The sequence below is a fragment of the Camellia sinensis genome, chromosome 10 (assembly GCF_055761805.1).
Source record: "Camellia sinensis isolate YWXY chromosome 10, ASM5576180v1, whole genome shotgun sequence".
NCBI lineage: Eukaryota > Viridiplantae > Streptophyta > Magnoliopsida > Ericales > Theaceae > Camellia > Camellia sinensis.
Genome location: NC_138970.1, coordinates 166,744,712 through 166,766,549, shown reverse-complemented (window position 1 = coordinate 166,766,549; position 21,838 = coordinate 166,744,712). Strand labels below are relative to the sequence as shown.

General features: G+C 34.3%; 1 long non-coding RNA gene across 1 annotated transcript; it reads left to right on the top strand.

Moving 5' to 3' along the window:
* Nucleotides 1–9,603: 9,603 nt before the first annotated feature.
* LOC114256367 (uncharacterized) lies at nt 9,604–13,608 on the top strand. Its single transcript, XR_003627177.2, has 3 exons — nt 9,604–9,868; nt 9,976–10,103; nt 13,428–13,608. It is a non-coding gene; the product is annotated as an uncharacterized LOC114256367 (long non-coding RNA).
* The last annotated feature ends 8,230 nt before the right edge of the window (nt 13,609–21,838 follow it).

Below are 21,838 nucleotides of genomic sequence, written 5' to 3'. Positions count from 1 at the left end.
GGTGTTTGTGTGCAATAGTATGGACTAAACACACTAAAACACACACAAGAGGGAGATATAGAGATAGAAGGTGTATGGATTCTAACCCTAGAACTCAAAACCCTAAAAATGGCTGTCTAAATATCTCTCAAGTGTTTCAAGTCTCTAACCCTAAGGCCAAGAGAGAAGACCCTCTCTTATAGAGGCTTTTGTCTTGTAAAGCTTACAAGACAAGCTTCACAAGAGGGAGATCCCTCCATACACGTGTATGGAGGGGAGCAAAAGCAAGACAGCTGTCTTAAAATATCTACAAAAGCAGATGCACAGTAGTCGGCCGGCCAAAAATGCCATTTTGGCAAAAATGAGTGCCGATCGGCACTAAATAATGCTGACCGGCAACAAATAGTGCCGACCAGCAATAAAAAGTGCCGATGGAAGCAAAAACCAGCCGGTGGCCTCTAGCCACTGCCGGTGGTGTATGGGATGCCTCACAAGGCATTCCCTGCCCTTCCAAGGCAAAACACAAGTGTTTGGTGCAAAACCAGACACTAAACGGTCGAGTTCGGAGATCCTGAGGCAAGGCGTGTAGCCGAGACCTCCGGGAACTCCAAACGAACACAAACATGGATGATCACCGAGTGTTCAAACGGTGACGTCCAAGTCTTGAGGACGGTCAAAAATGGGGTGTCTATAGCTTTACCACTAATTTTTTAACCAAAATTGTAACTCCAAAATGAGAAACTTACTTCAATTTTAAAGCCCTTCTGGACCAACTAAAATCTATAAATGGAAAAATAGAACACAATATTGTGTCTGACTAAAATTAAAAATTGCAAAATTAGCAAAACGAACAAAAGGCAACTAATAAAGTAGACATAATGATTCTACCTCAAAATTGCTCTTCAAATATCAAATTTCGTCCACCGCAAGCTACCTAAAGCACCATATAGTTAGAGAGGCAATAATGTGAGATTTGAGAGAGATATCAGAGAGAGAAAGAGAGAGCAAATACCTAGTTTGTGTGTGCATAGCAAGAGCAAACGTTGCAGAGGCTGAGAATGGAGTTTGGAGGTGCCTTTTTCAGTCTTACCGTTGTCGGAAAACAAATAGTAAATAAAAAGAAAAAAACAAAAAAAAAATTGTTTTGTTAAGAATATTCAATCCTTGACAAAATATCCTTAACAATTCTTTTTGGGTGTTGTTTTTGCGTATTATAAACGTAATAAATTTTTTAGAAAATTTTGGAGAATTTTTAGAAACAAGGCCAAAATTTTGGAAAATTTTAGAGAGGCTGATTTTGGAAAATTTTAGAGAGAAAGTGATTTTGGAAATTTTTTCCTAAATCAATAAACCAAACAAAATTTTAGAAATTTTTTCCAAAATTTGTTTCTCAAAAACAAACCAAACAAAGCCAAAATATCCTTAACAATTCTTTTTGGGTATTGTAAACCTACTAAATGCAATCTATTAATTTTTTGGGGGGAGGGATTAAAATAAAATATGTTTCTTTATTTTATTTTTTTTTTGATACAATTCTCTCAATCTTGTCAAGTGATACTAGTTATAACTCATTATATAATTAGTTATGACTTATTATGATATTTTATAATCTATTGTCATTATTATTTTAGTTATGATAAAAAAAAATTAGTTATACTTATGTGGTGTTTGATTATTACTGATTTTCTTTTTAATTATTATTGAAAGTTATTTAATTGTGACATTTTGCATGTGGAATGATCCAATATAGATTACTATTTTATAAATCAGACCAATCAAATTATTTTTAATTAAAAGATATATATGAATGAAAAGTTTTGATACCAACACATAGATTAATTATCGAATCGAACATAAAATATATATGAGTGGACAATACTTGATTTGCCAGTGAGTCCACTTTTAAAAAATTTATCCATCTATTCATATTAATTATCTATTTTTTAAAAAATTTGTCCATCTATTCATATTAATTATCTATTTTTGTGACTCAATTGTATGTTTATAAATTTATTAATAAAAAAATTACTGATGATAATCTTAGAAAAATTCTAGTTTCTGTTTGTTTGTATTTTATTTATCATATTTAAATATTAAAAATTTCATTTTTAAATAGGTATGAGTTTTTTTAGGTAAAATACTATTAAAAAATAAGATTTTTGGTGCTAATTAGCTGCTGGTGCAGACAATTTGCAAACTTTTTTAAAATCGTTAATTTGTAAAAGAATCATGTAAAGTGTTAAAAAAAAGTAAACAGTAAAAAATGAAAGAGTCCAGGAAAAATAGATAAAAATTTGAGTGATGCTACGTGCACCCATTAGCGTACTAACACTAGTTATGACATTATTATTAACGGTGGTGTTACGTGTACTAATTTGTATACACATTAGTATATTATGTTAACCACATTTATTATACAAGTTACAAATACTCAAAACCATACAAATGATATCACATCATCTGTTAGTACACTAGTGTGTATATTAATTGGTACATATAGTATTATTTTATTATTAATTCTATTCATTATACAAATTACAAATATAAAATTTTTAGACTAATACTATATGCACCAATTGATAATGTCGCATAAATTAAGATGTTTTTAGTATATGTAATTTGTATAATGAGTAAAGTTAATAATAATGTCACAACTAGTATTGATATACTAATTAGTACATTAATTAGTGTATATAATACCACTCAAATGTAAAATAGAAGTAATTGTCAAATATATATATATATATTTTTTGATAAAAGGGTATTTTAATTCCTATGGAAAAGATTCTTCACTAGAGTAGAGTGCATTTTGGGCTGATTCTACTTACACCACTACTTTATTTCTTTACACTCTCTTTATGAGTCTTCCCCCCCCCTAATTTTATTCATGTGTGAAATTACCTTTAAGGACAAAACACTAAAATTAATTAATTTTGTTATTTCTTTACACCCCTTGGTCTTCAATTCCTACTCCTCCTTTTCATTTCTTAATTTTTCTTTTTTTTTTTTGCACATCTCTTTTCAAAAAGTAAGAATCATATTATTTTTATCAGTAAATAAAGCAATGGATGAAGAAATGGCAGTGAAGAACTATCAAAAAAGTAAAATTGTGAGTTTTTTTTATTATTTATTTGGTAGGTTTTTGTTTTGTTTTTCTGGACTGGTGTTCAGCTTTCATTCGGTGGTTTGAAATCGAACAAAATAAAATAGACCAGCATCACATTGTCGAACAAAAAATATCAGTCTAGTAACCAGCTACCGAATAAAAGATACATTTTCGGTAACCCCAAACCGAATTTTTTTAATTTGTTCCGCTTCTCATTAGCATTGTTAGGTTTTTATTCTTGGCAACCCAATTGACAAAACTCCTTTCAGTTGTACTTGCTTTCGCACTTTTTATTTCAATGAAGCTATGAGTTTTTAGATGCGAATCCAACCCGAATTATGCCTTGCAGAGAAGTTTGTGATGTTAATACTTTCAAGATTGCCACTTCGCTGATTATGACGAGGATCGAGCTGCCCGGCCAGCTTGTGGGGGTCCAGGGGATAGCGTCCCTTGGTGAGTCCGGGACAGCACCCAGGAGGGGTCGAGGGGCAGCGCCCCCGAAGCAAAATGCAAAATTGCATTCGAAGTTGCATGTCCGCCCTTGCTCGCTCGAGCAAAGGAGTTCTCGCTCGAGCGAAGGCTGCATCTATAAAAAACCTGAGAAGGGTGATTTTACGCTCGAGCACAGGTTGTTTTGCTCGAGCGAAGCCACTTATGGAAAACACGCGTTTTTGGTTCCTTGCTCGAGCGAGAGAGTCTTCGCTCGAGCGAGCTTCGCAATCCCAGATTTCTACAAGTACGTGTTTCTGTCAGATTTTAGGATTACTTCTTCAGATCTTCTTTTTGGATATTAAAGTTTATATCTTGGGATATTTTGCTAATTTTTTTATGTTTAATTGAGTATTCAGCTCATGGGTTAAGAAGAATACATCAAAGGTTTGTTTGTTCGTTCTATACAAAAGAGAGAGTTGTTATTCAGTGGATTCTGAAGAATTTGAGCCTGAAGCTTTGGTGGATTCTGGAGTGGCTCATCGTTAAGACAATTCTGAGGTGAAGACGGGGCCGAAAGAGGCACATAGGGGTTGGTTCAATTCGGGCGTGGATTCGCTAGGTAATTGAGAGTATACCTGTGTAATTCCTTTATGTCTTCTTAGTGGATTGTTTTGTAGCTGTTGCCCGTGGTTTTTTATCACAATTAGAGGTGCTCCAATTGTGATTTTTTCACGTTAAAATCGTTGTGTCGATTTGTCTTAGTTATTTGATTGGGGTTGTTTTATTGCTTTAAATTGATACATAATCACAAATCAATATCTAGCGGATTTCTAGATTTTTCAACCATGTTTTTACAGTTTCATTTTTTTATATTTTATATTTTTTTACTTAGAAGGATTATACTTATACTCATTACAACAACGCAAGTACTGCAATATTAGTAGACTCTAATCATGAATTCATTACAGACGAGGTTTGTTAAGTTTTTTTTATGAATACGATTTTTTCTTATTTTTAATTTGTATTGAATTTTATTAATAATTTCACGTATAATTGTATTTATTATCTTTAGTTTTTTAGTAGTCGTGAAGCATTAATTAAATGGATTTCTGACATTGCGAAGAAGGCTGGATTTATCATTGTTATAAAGACATCAAATGTGGGAGGTAATGACATAAAATCAAAACTTACACTTGCTTGTAAAAGAAGTGGTTACTATAGAGACAACAAGAAGATCAAGGGGGAACGATTGAGATTGACAGGTTCTAAAAAGTGCGGATGTCTATTTCTATTAAGAGGAAATTACCTACAAATTATCAAGACGAATTGTGATAACATGTTTGATTGATGGAAGTAAACAATGACAGATTTTATGAATATTTTATGGATATTCGTACACTTGATTTTTTATAAATAATTTTATAGATATTTTTTATGTATGATTTTATGAATGCATGTTTGATTTATAAATTTTTTTTTATAGATGCTTCAATGAAAAAACAAATCTTTCAATGTACAGTGACGAGGGCCTAGAGACAACTCTATTGTAGTTTGGTAACATGACATTAGAGTAATCTCATTTGTATAACAATGTATCGCTGAACATGCACTTCACAAGTGGCCCAAATTAATTTTTTACTATTATCTAATTGGACAGCAACATAATGCTGTGAATCAAAATATTGTCCGGTAACATGGCACTGGAGTAATTCACATTAATTAGCGTTGTATTACCGAACAGGTTTACCACAAATTAAAAAATCATTGTTTGAAAGAAAATGTCTCAGCAAATGTATAACAACAAAATGCTGGAGAGATCTTTTTTTTTTTGGAAACATAACACCGGAATAATGTAAATTGTTTATTATCATGTTACCAAAATTAGTGTTGTAAAGAGATGAAATAGTTAATTTATGGTTAGTTTTGATAATATATTTGGGGTGTAATGAGAATTATATTTTTTTTAGTGATATAATGAGATGGAATGTGTTAAGAGGCTAAATAGTGGTATAAATAGAATCACCCTACATTTTATTATCTTTACAAAATCAAAAAAGACAAAAAGAACAATTATTTTATTACCTTTTACAAAAATCCAAAAAGAAAGGAAAAAGGGCTCTCTCTCTCCTAGCAGTTGTCCGGATCCCACTTAGAGCTCGTTTGTCGTTGGCTTTTTTATGTTTTTTTTTTTAATTAAAATAGTTATAAAATAAAATAAAATCTACTAAAAATTTAATAAGATAAAATATTACATATAAATCATAATTATTTCATTTTTTATCTTTAAAAATAAAAAAATAAAAAAACCTATCTCAAATAACTTTTTAATCTTAAACTAAAATAACCAAAAATTTTAAAAATTAAAAAGCGACTCCCATCCAAACTAATCTCATTTGTTTTATTTTATTATTTGTTGGGAAGCTTCCTTTGGAAGTTCTTTGTGGTACCAGCTAGCAACGAAAAGAAAAATAAAAAAGAGCCGACAGGGAGATCAAAACAGAATAAAAAGGAGAATTATATATAGAAAAATGATTTATACCTCTAAAAAAATACCTCTAAAGGAGTTTTAATTTGTCTTTTTCTTCTTCATTTTTTGTCTTTTACTTCACTTTTTTTTTTTATTATTCCTGGACAGCTCATTATAGCTGTATGGCAGAAGCTCTAATTAGAGCTCTGTAGCAGCTCCCTTATATATAAATAAAAAGAGAATTTTTTTTTAAAGATATTTGATATTTTTATAAGATAATAAAATTTTATAATAATTAATATTTCTCAATATTTTTACAAAAAAAATTAATTCAGATAAATTTTGTCTGATTCAGAGAAGTTTTGACCCCGACACAGAAAAATTTCAAAATTTCTCTGATATGATTACAAAGAAATTTCATCACGGGACATTAGATAATGAAAAAAAAAATTAGAACTCTCTTACTACATGAAATTAGAGAGCAATGTTTCCCTAATTTTTTCTAAATAAAAATAAGGTTTGAGTTTTTTTAATAAAATAAAATTTTAATTTTATTAATTTGAATATATATTTTTAATTTATTTTATTACCTTTTACAAAAACCCAAAAAAAAAGGGGAAAGGGGCTCTCTCTACTTAGCAGTTGTCCGAATTGGAGGCGTCCAAGTTTTTATTTTAAATCAAACACATAGGAGTGTTTTGGATTTTAGTTTTTTATTAAGCATTTTGACTTTGTAGAAAGTAATTTAGGAAGTTGGTAAAAAGTTACTTTTGACTTTTTTTATTAATATTTATTTATGATGTCACATCACAATAAAATGAGCAAATTACCCCACCCAATTTAGAAAGTTTGCATTTTCATCTATGTATAACCTTAAATAATATGAAAGGTATAATTGTAATTTTATATGTAGTTTTTTTTCAACTTGCCAAATGACTTTTTGCTAAAAAAAAGCTAATGCAGCTTTTTTGGAACCAAGGTAAAAACGTGACTTTTTACCATGTTGCCAAAAAACCACTATTCGTTTGGAAATTGGATTGGTTTTTTGATTTTTTAAAAATTTTTTTATATTTCTTTGACTATTTTAATTTGAGCTAAAAAGTCTCTTTTTTAATTTTTATAAAAAAAATAAAATAATTATAATTTTATCTTATTAACTTTTTAATTTATTTTATCATTTTATTACTAAAATAACCCCAAAATCACATGCCAAACATTGCCATGATAAGAAGTTAAACGCGTGTTTTTTGTTTTCATCTTCTGTTTCCGAGATGTGAATTTTATTTTATTTTTTAAATACTAAACAATGGGTAGGATAAATTACATTTGACCCATTCCATTTTATCATTTCTTCACTCTAAGAGTATTTCTTTTTTTACACTTTGACTGTTAATGTTTGTAAAAAAAAAAATCTTGTTTAAGGTGAACTAAAATAGTACACTTTTTATCTTTTTATCTTTTTTAGATCAACATTATCTTTCTACTTTTTGACACATCTTTTTATAAAAAGTCAAAAAATACACTTATTTAAATCATTTTAAATGGAAATGCCACGTGGCATAAAATGTAGAAATTAATTTTTTTTTTTCCCTTAAGTTTCACATTATTTCACTTTAATTCTTAATTTTTTTTTTTCACTTTAGTTCTCAATATTTGTAATTTTTCTTAATTTATTCTAAATGTCCCTTTTTGTTCAATTTTAAAATCCAAATCCAAACCCAAATTTCAACTCCCCTCTATTTCTCATATTCGAATCCACCATCAAACTTCCACTATTCTTTTACTACCTTCTTCTACTACAACCTCTTCTACCTTTCGTCTAACTCTATTGCCTCCTTTTGTCTCATTCTTTCATCATAAAACCTATTCACTATGACTATAATTCATATCAACCCAAGCACTTTTGATAAGGGATGGGCTTGTTTCCAGTTGGGTTTTTGAATTAGAGAGTCTTTTTGGGCCTTCGTGGATTTACCACGAAACTCATATCGATAATTTTAAACCGTTGAATGTGTAGAGTTCGTTAAGTACTTCATCTCTATAAAAAATTAAGTTGATCGGATATCAATAGCCACTTGATCATATTATATTTGTGTTAACAATTTATTTTTAAAATTATAGTTATCGTTGACACAAATTTGATGTAATTAAATATCTATCGATATCCAATTAATGTGATATTTTTGCAAGAATGAAGTACTCAACTAGTCCTAAATATTGAATAGTTCGAATCATCGTTGTAGACTTCGTGGTGAGCCCATGGAGCCCAATAGCACGCTCCAGTCTGAAATTTGACTGGAGACAAGCCTAGGCCTTTTTATAACGGGAGATCCTATATGCACCTTCTTACATAATTTTATACTGTGTTACGTATTTTTATGGTAAATATTATATATTTTTCTAGTAAAAGTTATGATAATTTAAGATTGAGAAAGAAGTTGCGCATTTTTGTGATAATATTATGTATTTTATGGTATTATTACACATTTTGTTGTTAGAAAATATTTGAATAAAATAATGTATAATATTACCACAAAATGTGTAATTTTATTTATGAATCACAAATTATCGTAATTCTTATAAAAAAAAAATACGTAACATTTATCACAAAAAAGCATAATATTTACCATAACAAAACATAACAGTGCATAGTGTTTCCCTTTAATTATATATTTTGTGCAGGAAAAAAAAAATTAGTTTGGTGAAAAAAACACTAACTATTTTCATAAGTTTCTCTTTTTTGGAACAAAAATATTTTTTCAAAATTCAAAAAAATATTTTTTTGATTTTTTTTGTCAAATTTGTTTCTAATTATTCAAAAAAAAAAATCAGAAAACAAATTATGGAATTTCACCAAATATAATTTATCTTTAAGCAACATGACTTCCAAAATGGCATTTTTCTATTCAAATTGGACGATATCTTGTCTTGAGAATAAATTGAGAAAAATTACAAACTTTAAGGGTGAAGGCAGAAGAAATAAAAATTAATGGCCAAAGTAAAATTTTAAGTGTAGTGTATTTTTTTTTTATTTTTTTATTTTAATGCCATATGGGTGTTCACGTGGCACCACGTTGCTATTAACATGGCATTTTTTTGGTTTAAAATTGGATAGAAATTTATTTTGAGAGTAAACTAAAAAAGAAAATATCAAATGTTAAACGGCAAAGTGAGAAAATGCTAAAAGGGCAATTTGGAAAGCTAACTAAAAGTTGATTTTTAACTTTTAATCTATTTTGGATCATATCATTTTTTACACACAATAGGACAAAAAAGGTCAAAAAAGCTAAAAAACCAGTTTTTAATCAACTTCTCAAATCACCCCAAAATTTAGAGAAATAAGGTGTACTTTACATTAGGGCTGATTAGTGGATCTACCGACCCGCCAAACCCGCCCGACCCGACACCAAATGGATGGATGCATGGCAGCTGGCGGACGGGTGTGGGCCCATATTCTGGATTTTCGCGGGTTCGGGTCGGGTGGCTGTTGATCCGTCGTTTCCCCCATGAAACCCGACCCGTCCGCTTTGTCTCCAATTTATTTATTTATTTATTTATTTTTTATAAATTTGTTTTGTACTCCCTATTTTTTTGATCTCATCTCATCTCATTCAGTAAACCTAACCTAACCCACCTATTAGCTTCTTCGACAGACAACTGTCTTCTCTCTCTCTCTTTTCCTCCAAAACCCTACCCATCTACCGACAACGACGGCGATCTTCTCCATCGTCCGACCGACTAACAACGACTGAAAGACGATCGGCGATCTGTTCTTTTCTTTTTTTTAACTCCATTTTCTGAGAATCCCAGATCCCTTTCTTCGACTGAAAGAGGATCGCCGCTGATCGTGGTGGTGGTGACTTACCACTAATGAGATCTGTTCTGTAATTTTTTTTTGTTTTTTGTCTTCTTTTTCCTCTTCTTCTTCTCAATCTCTAATTTGTGTGTGTGTGTTTTTTTTTTGTTGTTTTTTTGTTTTGTTTTGTCGCAGTTTTTAAAAGTAAAGAGGTGGTGAGAGTCAGAGTGTGAAGGTTCTACACACAGAAGGAGAAGAAGCTTACAGACAGACAGTTCGAAAACCAGAGAGAAGAAGCTTGCAGTAGTTCAAAAACCAGAGAGGTTTGTTTTCTTTTGCTTCTTCTCTGCAATGGATTTGAAAGTACCTATTTGTTGCAAATGGGATGTTTATTGTTTACATTCTGTTTAGTCCTAAATTCTGTGATTTTGAACCTTAATTCTGTTAGTCCTAAATTCTGTGAATTTGAGTTTGAACTAGACTGAGAATTTGAGATCTCTTTTAGTCTGTGATTTTATATATGTGTTCGTGATTTATTGTTTTTTTTAATATCGGCGAGTCTATGATTGTGATTTTGAGTTTGAACCATCGAAAATGGGATGTTTACGTTCTGTTAGCCCTAAATTATGTTAAATCTGTTACTCCTAAATTCTGATAGCCCTAAATTCTATGAATTTGAGTTTTTGAACTAGTCTAAGAATTTGAGCTCTCTTTTAGGGGTGGTTTGGGATGATATAAATAAGTGCAATTTTTGACTTTTTATGAAATATGGGTCGGGTTTGAAGTGATGTGGTAGAGAGGTGATGTGACTTAAATAAGATAATTTGACTTAAATAGGATAGTAACTTTTTGACTTTTTTAGGTTATAACAAACAAGGCCTTAGTCTGTGATTTTATATCTGTGTCTGTGATTTATTGTTTTTTATATCTGTGACTGTGATTTTGAGTTTGAACCATTGAAAATGGGATATTTACATTCTGTTACTTAGCCGTAAATTATGTTAAATCTTATAACGCCCTCAAAATAAACCCAGAAATCATCCAACAAAAACATGCTTAGACATAAGAGAATAAAGCATAAATATATTCCATCAGAGTAACCATTACAAAGTGTATTACATGTTGACAACAAAAGTAGATGCCCTATAGGCTTACAACTTTCCAAGTCAGCACTTGGTTACAATAAGAGAGTACTAACTCTGTACAAAGAAAGCCCTTGGCTTGACATATATGTAATACAACAAAACAACAAAAAATAGTCTAACGGCCCCAAGCTTTCCAAGCTACGTACTTGGAGATGGCATAACACCTGTACCTGAAAATGATGTCTCATATAGGGTGAGCCACAGCCCAGTAGAAATATACTAAACCAACTATAAACAATGACTAAAATAATAGCATTCGATAGATGGTCTACACTTATATTCCAACTTATATCATATTACAGTCTCATGACAACCATGTCCATGTTACACTTCCTTTTCCATTTCTTATTCAACTTTGAGTTTAAAAACAAGGCTCAGAACCTAACTAAATAATTTGATGAGATTATAACTCATCATTAAAATACTTTCGAAATTCATGATGGATACACATTTTGGTGTTGTATCAATAACACATAAAATCACTTCCATACATCTCAAATGATACACATTTTAGTGTTGTATCAAATAAACATAGAAATACTTCTATACTTCCCAAATGATACACATTGTAGTGCTGTATCAATACCAAACAATTTCCGGTTTAGAGGTTCATCCCACATCTTCCAATAAACCGTGGAGTACATCCCCATCTCCTCTCACACAATGCAATGTATATAAGCAATTATCATATACAAGTTCAATCATGTAATACACAATTATACACAAATGATACACATTGTAGTGCTGTATCAATACCAAACAATTTTCGGTTTAGAGGTCCATCCCCCATCTTCCAATAAATCGTGGAGTACATCCTTCATCTCCTTCCACACAATGCAATGTATATAAGCAATTATCATATACAAGTTCAAGCAATCAATACAAAATTTTGATGTATTATACCAACCGCCATAACCAATAGCATACTCAATTGATTAGTTTTAGTTTGCCTAATCATCATGCATTGTCTACAACAATCAAGACTATCCTCCACCGATAGTCCAAAACACTTATTTCTAAACAGAAAATAATTGCACCAAATGGATAAAATATCTACATTTTGACTAGGTGGGCGATAAATTAATCCAACTACACCCTTTAATCTTATACCTTTCCAATTTGAATATTTCCTATTCAATTTCTCATTTCCCAAAATTAATTATACAAATTAATTTATCATAACAATTAGGGCTTTTTCCCATAATCTCAATACCAACCCTAAGGTTCCATTTTCATCAATAATCCAACACAAAGTCCATTTTCCAATGTATTACATACATAAGGGTTTATATGTTTGAAACCCCATCCTTTAAAAAGTACACATGACCCCAAACTTTCTCAAAATTACCCAACAACCCCCAACATATCAACATACCATAATTCAAAGACAAAGCTCATAAGATGGAGTAGGATATCCCTACCTCGAAGTTAGAGCTCAAACGGAGATGATGACCAAACTCAAAGTGCTCCAAATTCTAAACTTTTCGGATTAGAATATAGCCCTCAACCCTCAACGATCAACACACTTTTTACAAAGACAACAAGGGAGTGAAACACTCCAGCTAGATCAAACCCTAGAGAGAAGGGAGATTCTAGAGAGAGGAGCTCTCAAAATCAGTTTTTGGGAAAGTAAGAGAGAGAAAGAAAGTTAAAAAGTGAATCAAAAATGCCCAGCTACCAACTGATATACGACTATCTCGCTCGAGCGTAGAATAGGACGCTCGAGCGTCAAGCATGGAAAACTAGTCCAGTTCGAGCGCAAGAAGGCCCGCTTGAGCGCCAAGACACAAAAGCAAAACACACCCGCTCGAGCGCGAAAACTGGTCCGCTCGAGCTTATAGTTCCCCTTCCCAGAACTTTCACAGAAAATGAACACTCCGCTCGAGCGCCAAGATACACGCTCGAGCGCGACCCGCTTGAGCGTAGGGAAATCCGCTCGAGCGTGAATAACAAGCTTGCAGTACTTTTGCAAAGGCACGAAATGCTGGAAGTATAAAAACTCCGCTCGAGCATACCACCTAAAGAAACTAACTCCGCTCGAGCGCAGAATGACCCGCTCGAGCGTAACACCTAAAATCTGGACAACAACACTTGAGACCAAAACTCGACCCATCAGTTCGAAACACGCCCAACACATCCTAAAACTCAAACATAGGGAATTAAAGGATGACAACAAGACATACAACCACCAACTCCACGGAACCTAAGTCCGGAAAACAATTAACACAGATAGGGAAAACCAAGATCGCTATAAATCTGTTACCCCTAAATTCTGTGATTTTGAACCCTTAATGCTGTTAGCCCTAAATGCTGTGATGTTCACATTTGATTTAAAATTTGTTTATATTAGCCCTAAATTTTGTTAAATCTGTCATCTTGTTTGAAATTATAAAAAAAAAGCAGTTTATTTGATAATCTTTCGGTAATGGATCTTTCAAGCGAAGAAATGAATGACTTTTTAGTGTTTTCCTTATTAAGTAATTTCATTTTTTTGTTATGCAGGTTTAGATGGCTCATGGTTTGGCTCAAGGAAATGAATGACTTCTTTTGTTTTTTTTTTTTGAATGACTGTAATAGTATTGTTTGGATGCACAATTGCACAATATTTTGGATGTCTGTAACTTGTTTTTTTTGAGCTTTGGATGATTGTAACTTGAGCTTTGGATGACTGATTGTAACTTGGAAGCACAATGTTTTTTTTTTTTTTTTTTTTTTTTTTTTTTATGTTTTATGTTTTATGAGTTTTATGTTTTTTGCATTGCCCACTGGAACATAGATGATAGATGTGAATATTGCATTGCATTGACCATTGCCCAGGTTGTTCATTGAACATGGGATGCATTGTGAATATTGCATTACATTGAATATTGCACTGTTTATTGACCACTGCCCAGGTTTAGATGACAGATATGAATATTAAGTTTAAGACTTGGTTTGCCCACACTGCCCAAGTTGTTTATTGAACATTGGATGCATTGAATAGAACTTATGAGTTGCATTGCCCACACTGCCCAGGTTGTTTATTGAACCACTGGATGGATGCACATAGATGTGAATAGAACCTATGAGTTGCATTGCCCACTGCCTATGTTGTTTACAGTTTATTGAACCACTGGATATAGATGTGAATATTGCATTGTCCAAGTTGTTTTTTTAGGAAGTGCACAATTGAATATTATGCCCAAGCTTCTTTTTTTTTGGAAGTACACAATTAAATTACGTTGAAAATTTGTAAATTTTTAAACTGCCAAACCAATTCGTATCCATCCGCTAATCTACTCAATCCGCATCCTCCGGATTGGTGGACGGATGCAAATTGATTTTCTCCAATCCGCCAATTTGGCAAACGGATGGCGGATTGGAGGTTCTGTGGCCGCAATCGATCCGCGCCCACCCTTACTTTACATCAGTTCAAAAAAACAGAGAATTTTTTCTAAGATCCCTGATATTAAGATTTTATAAGATAAAAGGACATACAATTTTTTCATAGTAGTTGGGATCTCCTTAATATTTTCACATAAAAAATTCGACTTAGAGAAATTTCGACCATGACACAGAGAAAATTTGAAATTTCTCTGGTATTGAGGGACCCTAACTAATAAAAAAAATATCTTAAACCTCTTCTGCTACACAAAGTTAGAGATGAATGTTTCACTAATTTTTCAAAAAAAAAAAAAAAAAAGGTGTACTTTACCCTTAATATATGTAAAAAAATATTAAACTAAAATATTGTAAAATGTCTATATAAATAAATTTTGTTAATGTGTACCGTTAAATTAAATATTAAAAAACTTAAGAAATTATATTAAAACATGTTAGATGTTATTGAAATCAATTTTGTTGTTGTTGTTGTTGTTGTTGATGTTATTAAGGGCTCATTTAGGAATTGCTACATCAGGGACAAACAATGTCTAAATCGTTAATGAATGCTTATTGAGCAAATTGTTAAGTGTTTTCTTCCTAAATACCTTTTGGCAATACCTAAAAAAGTCACATTTAATTTAATTTAATTTAATTTTTTTTAGTAATTTTTTTTTAAAATTATTTCAATTTTTGTTATTTTTTTAATCTGTGTTGTCAAGGTAAATCTAAAAAGTACATTTTTATGAATTTTTTTTAAAAAAAAAATTAAAAAATCAAAATAATTCAAAAAAGTCTACTATTTTTTGCTTATTTTTGAATTTTTATTTAGAATTCTTTTAAAATGTTATAATTTTTTGACTTCTCTTATTGATCTGAATCTAGAACCCTAAACTTTATAATAAAAAAAAAAAAAATTAAAATTCACGAAAGACGATAAAAACAAAAAAATAAAAAAGAGCAAATCCTAAAACAACGCTTTCAAAGATCTCAAATGAGTAAAGCATTTGTTTTACAGTATTTTATTATTTGTTGGGAAGCTTCCTTTGGAAGTTCTTTGTGGTACCTGCCAACAACCAAAAAAAAAGAGACATCTCCTAACACAGAAGCTGCGGCAGAGCAGCAGAGGAAGAGACAGGGAGATCGAAACCCAAAAAAAGGAGAATTATAAATACAACCCCGGTACAGAGCCCGAATATAGGGACTCGAATTTGGCTTGAAATTAGGGGGAAGAAGAAGGAGAAGAAGGAGGAGAAGAAGAACTGGACTGGAAGGGCCAACAAAATAGGGCGGAGGTGGAGGTGGAGGTGGAGGCGGAGGCGGAGGCGGCGGTGGGCGGAGGCGGAGGCGGAGGCAGAGGCAGAGGCGGAGGTGGGGCTGCGATGCCGACGAGCGACGAGCTGCGACGACGACTCTGTTTCTCTCTCTTGTCTCTGCTCTTCTCCTGTGTTCAACGAAGAAGAAGAAAAGAAAGAAAGAAAAGGGAGAGAAAGAAAAGGAAGAAAAAAAAAAATTGAAACCCAAAACGACGTCGTTTTGGGTTTCGAGCCAAATTCAAGCCCCTAATTTCGAGCTCTCAAACATTATTCTTATAAATAAATGAAAAGAGAATTTTTTTTAAAGATATTTGGTATTAAAATTTTAAAAGATGAAAAAATATATAATATTTTTATAGTAGTGAAGATCTTTTAATATTTTTATAAAAAAAATTTAACTCTGAGAAATTTTATCCGACTCAGAGAAATTTTGACCCCGACACAGAGAAATTTTTTTGGTATGATTACAGAAAAATTTCATCGAGAGACCTTAGATAATAATAATAAAAAAGCCTTAGAACTCTCCTACTATACAAAGTTGGAGAGGAATGCTTAACTAATTTTTCCTAAATAAAAATAAGGTTTGAGTTTTTTTTAATAAAATAAAATTTTAATTTTATTAATTTAAATTATTCATCCGTTTTCAGTAATTAAAATTGATGAAAAAAAATATATTTTAATCATTAAATTCAAAGATCATTGGGAGGGAGGGAGAGAGAGAGAGAGAGAGAGAGAGAGCTATGGGAACTTCTAATCTATGCTCGGTATCTATATATATAGAGACAAGACAAAATTGGGCCTCTAGATTGTACGATGCATCCTAAGGCCAAAGCAACTAGTACTACTTCGAGACCTTAATAAAACGAAACAATACCTCTTCAAAAACACTAACCACCAACTCGAATAGTGACAGTCAATCGTCACAAGACATACAATACTTTACCAATATTAGGGTGATGCCACACCCCATAACCCAAACGAAATAAAATTAATTTGGACAACGACCTAGGATTTCCATCAACAAAGACTACAAATCAACATTAAAAGTTCTACTCCGAGGTGGAGTTTACAAAAATGGTTTCAACAATATACCTTAAGTCTAAGCAAGACTCAACACAATTAGATAAACACCCAAATTACACAAAGATGAGACCAACTACCATTCCAAACTACCCACGGGCCAAAACAATTTAAAATCTAGATTACACTGTCAAACCATCACACTTGTAGAGTCATTCCAAAACTCCATTTAGAAACCACTAGACTAACTAACCAGACACAACATGTCCTCAAAAGAAAACATAACCATAGGTAAAAACACTACTCATTCCCTTTAAAATAATTCTCTTACCCACAATTGGACACTCCCCCCTAACACCCAGGGAAATATATAAATAAATAAATAAGAATAACAACAATTCTGAATATTGTCCGTTTCAAATCTTATCTTTAAACTTTACATAGTTTACACTTTACAAATTTTGCAACCAAATCTTCAAACAGTCAATCTCTCTTGGGAAATACATCTCTTACCACCATTCACAACCTTTACCATGCCAAGGCCACGTCTCTTCTCAAATACACACAAGGGTATACTGTTGGATTTATTTTTCTAGTGTGGCCCAATAGCCTACATATTTTCTACATGTTTTAATTTATTTGGACTCCACAAATAGATAAAGCCAATATTTGAGATCAAGTTCAGTAAATAGAATTTTAATATAATCACTCTTCTAAGATAAGAAGGAAACCTTGATGGATTAGGATTTCTTCTGATAGAGTTTATCTGGCCCTCTTCTCTCCTCTATATAAGGATGAGTGACTCCCCTTTCATATCATGAGTATTTTTCCATCACTTTAAGTTTTATAGTCATCCTAATTAAGAGAGACAGAGAGAAGAAGGTGAGCCAAAATTAAAGGTTCAACTCTAAGGATGTTTTCTCAACTTCTCTAATTCAATGGCTGACAAAGGTATATTCGTTTTATTCTTGAGTTGTATTGAATTCAAAATCCTATAAAGTTTAATTCCGCATTATTATTATGGTTACATGTTGTAGACACCCCATTTTTGACCGACCTTGAGACTTAGACGTCACTAGTTGAGCGCTTGGTGATATTACATATCGTGCTCGTTCAGAAGCTTCAGAGTCTCGGCTGCGAGCCTTGCCTCCGGACTTCCGAACTCTTTTGTGCCTTGCCTCGGTTTGCGAACCAGACTCGGTTTTCTCTGTTTTTTTTCTTGAAGGGAGGGAGAGGTCCCGTAGACCATCTCTCAGTGGCCATGGGCTACATTTTGTGGCTGGAGGCCATTTTGCCCATTTCGGAGCCCGGTTCCCGGTTTTTCGAAGCCGTTGGCCGTGTGCCTCGGTTCGGGACCACTTAACCACCTCCATTTGCTTCGATTTTTGGCATACTTCTTATTTGCTCCCTTTTGAGGGACACTGAGGTCTGAGAGACCCACTTCGTGGTCGAATGCCACTTTCGGTGCTTAACAGGTAGTTTCCGGGGCCCCGAACCGCGCGTTCTGGCCCCCGAACATTCGTTTTGCATCGGTTTTCGCTCATTTTTGGCAGGTACCTCTGTTTCATCACAAGGAAGGCCGTAGAAGGGTGGGAGGCCAGCAATTGTTTCAGCAACCAGTTATATTCCTCCGGCGCCCTCCGACGCCCGTTTTTCTCACTTCCGAGCCAATGTTGAACACCCTTGGGCCATTTTCTTGAACTTCTAACCACATATTTGTGATGTACACACATGGGAGGACACTAAAAGTTGGTGGCCGGCCACTAATTCCATCTGGCCCTTTTGAACCCTTCCTAAAAATGGCCAATTCTCTCTCATGTTTTACAGTTTGCAATTTTGAACCATAGGGTTATGATGAGGGAACCTGGGAGGACAGCAATTTGTGGTGGCCGGCCACTAATTCACCGTGACCCTTTTGACCCTTGGCCGGCCGGCTAGAGGTGGTGGCCGGCCGGCCACCTGCAGCTCCAAAAAGTGGCCGGCCATAATCCTTAGGTTGTGTACATTACAGCTATGCACTTTTTTTCCCCCCCAAAAATCTCTATCCAGGGGACAACCCTTTTGGGGGGAAACTTGGCTTGTTTTCCCCCCACTTTTTCCCACCATTTCTCCCTCTCTTTGGTCTATATACCTGGCCTCCAGCATTGATGAAGGAGGTTGGAAGAATTGCCTTGAGCTTGGACATACATATCTCCCTCCATCTCTCTCATTTCCTTGAAGAAACACCAAAATCCTACCTCATTTCTTCATCAAACCATAGCACCACTCCACCACTTCCATTTCCAGCAGCTTGGGGAGCTTTTCAGTAGCTTGGAGGCACCAATTCTCAAGCCAAGAAGCAACAAAAGTTTGATCTTCAAAGGTGAGCATCAATTCCCTCTTTTTGAGCTTAACTTTGCAACATTTTTCTAGTTATTTTTCTTGCTGTTTTGAGCTCCGACCAAAACTAAAAGTACCCTGTATTTGAGCTCTATTTCATGTTTCATTAAGGAAATTTTCTCATTTGAGGTCCCCATCTTGCACCTCCTTCTTTATCCCTCTTGTATGCCATAATCTTGCATAGTATTTTTGGCCTGTGTGTGATCTATTTTGGAGCATGGTGTAAACTGTAGATAGCCTTACTTTGAGCCCCTCTTCAACATTGAAGAAGGGCTCATCACTGTTTTGGACCTCCATGTGCCACTTGTCATTATATCCCTCTTTGGTCCCCATTTTTGCATGATCTATTAGCCTATTATGCTTCTGTTTTTGGTCATTTTACAGAACTAAAAACAGTCTTATTTTGACCCCATATTCATGTTTCATTAAGGGTCTTTGACTCTTTGATGAAAGTTTTGTATACTTTGTGTTTTGACCTCTTTTGGGCCCTATCTTGCATGGCATTTTGAGCATACTTGTGTACTGATTTAGGCTTGGCCATAAACTTTAAAATATCATATTTTTGGCCCCTCTTCAATATTGTAGAAGGCCCCTAATCTGTTTGGGGTCGGCATCTGTGAGTTGCTTCTTTACCTCATGTTTAGGGCCATTTTTGCATGCTAGTTTTGCCATATTTGTGCTTACTATTTGGCCATGTTTTGAACTGTAAAAGTGCTTGTCTAGGGGCTTCATTTCTTCTGTATTTTCATCTCATGTACAAATTATGCATGCATTGCATAGCTATAGGCCATTTCATGCGCCATAATTCATGTTTCGGGACTCGTTCCATGCATCGGGTGTCATTTTGCCTTGTTCGGGGCTGTTTTCCCCCTCATTTTGCTACTGATTTTTTCATGTTTGCATATCATATTACATGTCTTTGCCACGTCTCATTAGAGTGGCATTTCGGTGCCTGAGGGTCGGTCCTCGGTTTGCGTGCACGCGTGCACGCATTTCGAGTTGTCTTGTTTTCATCTGATGGCCTCCTATGTGAGTGTGGCTGAGGCTCTCTCATGTCGGTGTAAGCCCATTATTGCATTGCGTATGCCATTTCATCCATAGCATTGCGTATGCTAGATTGTATGTTAGCGCATTGTGTATGCCATGTTACCTCGTGTAGCGTGTATGCCATTCCATAACATTGTGTATGTTAGGATTGTATCTTAGTTGCATTTCATGCATGTCATGCATATTGCATCGTGTTCGGGATAGGAGTTAGCCCGGGCACGGGAAACGAGGTGCATTTCGTACTCCGAGTGATGGAACGTGTCTCAATTCCCCAGTCACCGACACTCCGGATTATCCATGATGAAGTTAGGTTTTAGTTGTGTTTTCATGTGCATTCATCCTATATTGAATTGCGCAATTCGACTCCTCAGCCATCATGCATCGATATGCGTGATTGGTGGCACGGGGATCGAGGATCAAGGCATGCATACATCTGTGAAAATACATTGCTATGCCCCTCTCCTGCTCTCTGTTGCAGCAAATCAAGAATCAGTAGTCTTCCGAGGCTTGGCGCGCTTTCCAAGAACCATTGCAAAACAGAGGCTAATTGGGGCATCACAGTGGATTTCCGCGCAAAGGCGACCCGGACATGCATCATTCATCATCTGGAGAAGAGTCAAGACAGTCCCTGGCTTGCATGCCAGTTTATTATTTTTCTTAGTTAATTTGTAAATTAATTAGGGATTTGCACATATTTGGGCTGTATTATTCGGACTGTATTATTTGGACTGTACTATTTATTTGGACCCTCTGTGCGAGGGCAATGTTGTAATAAGTGTGCGTGTGTGTGATGTATGTCTTCCAACCCCACGTCTTTCTCCCTTTTATTTACCAGCTTATGATGGTTAGATTAGGGCATGTTTCAATTAGCATACAGTATGATAGCATGTTTGCATTCATTCATCTGTTTTGCATGCACCGAGCTCGGCGCATCATACGAACTGCATTGTATTTTCAATTCCAAGTTGAATACATGTTAGCTGTAGCATTTCATATGCCATGTTTAGAATAGCCGAGCCTGCTATAGTTGCATTTTTGCATGTGTTGCATTAGGCACTTCTGTATAATTAGGATCATGCATGGATTTCTAATTAGTTTCTGTTTTGGCTTGGAGTACTCGGTAAGTTTTATGCTTTAGCATCCTTGCATGCGTGTGAGTGACTGCCATGATAGCATGCTTACCATGAGGCTATTTGCTTATGTGATATAACTGCCTGAATGCCTGTGGGTGAAGGTTGGGTTATTTGAATTAGAACAATTCATTACTTGTGTGTTTTAAGCCCACTAGATAGTGGCAAAATCATGTTTTCTAAGCCTACCCGAGGGTGGCAAATCCACGTCTTAGCCTACTTGCGAGTAGCACCATCAAACCATTTTCAAATAAACAAACATGAAATGTTTTGTTCCAATTCAGGCGACCCAGTCTATACTTGTATGCTGTGCGCATCACATAGTAAATCTAGGCTAATAACCGGAATAAGAACACATAATGTTTCCAAAAATAGATATCATGGTTAGTAGAGGCCGATCTTTGATCGGGCGAGCGGGGGTTCTCACGAAGTGACCTTCCCCAATCGTACCCAAGTTCCCAAGCCGAGGCAACTTTGGTGATGACGGACACGTGGCCTTAGGCAAACGAGTCAGGGTTTCCTAAATTTCCTCAAAATAAAATATTTAGGTGGCGACTCTGTATCTGGCAAAATAGTCCATGTTTGGCACTTATTTCAAAATCTGTTTTCTCAAAACGATTTGCTGGATTTGGACTCTTTGGTTCAGACTTAGAACCGTGAC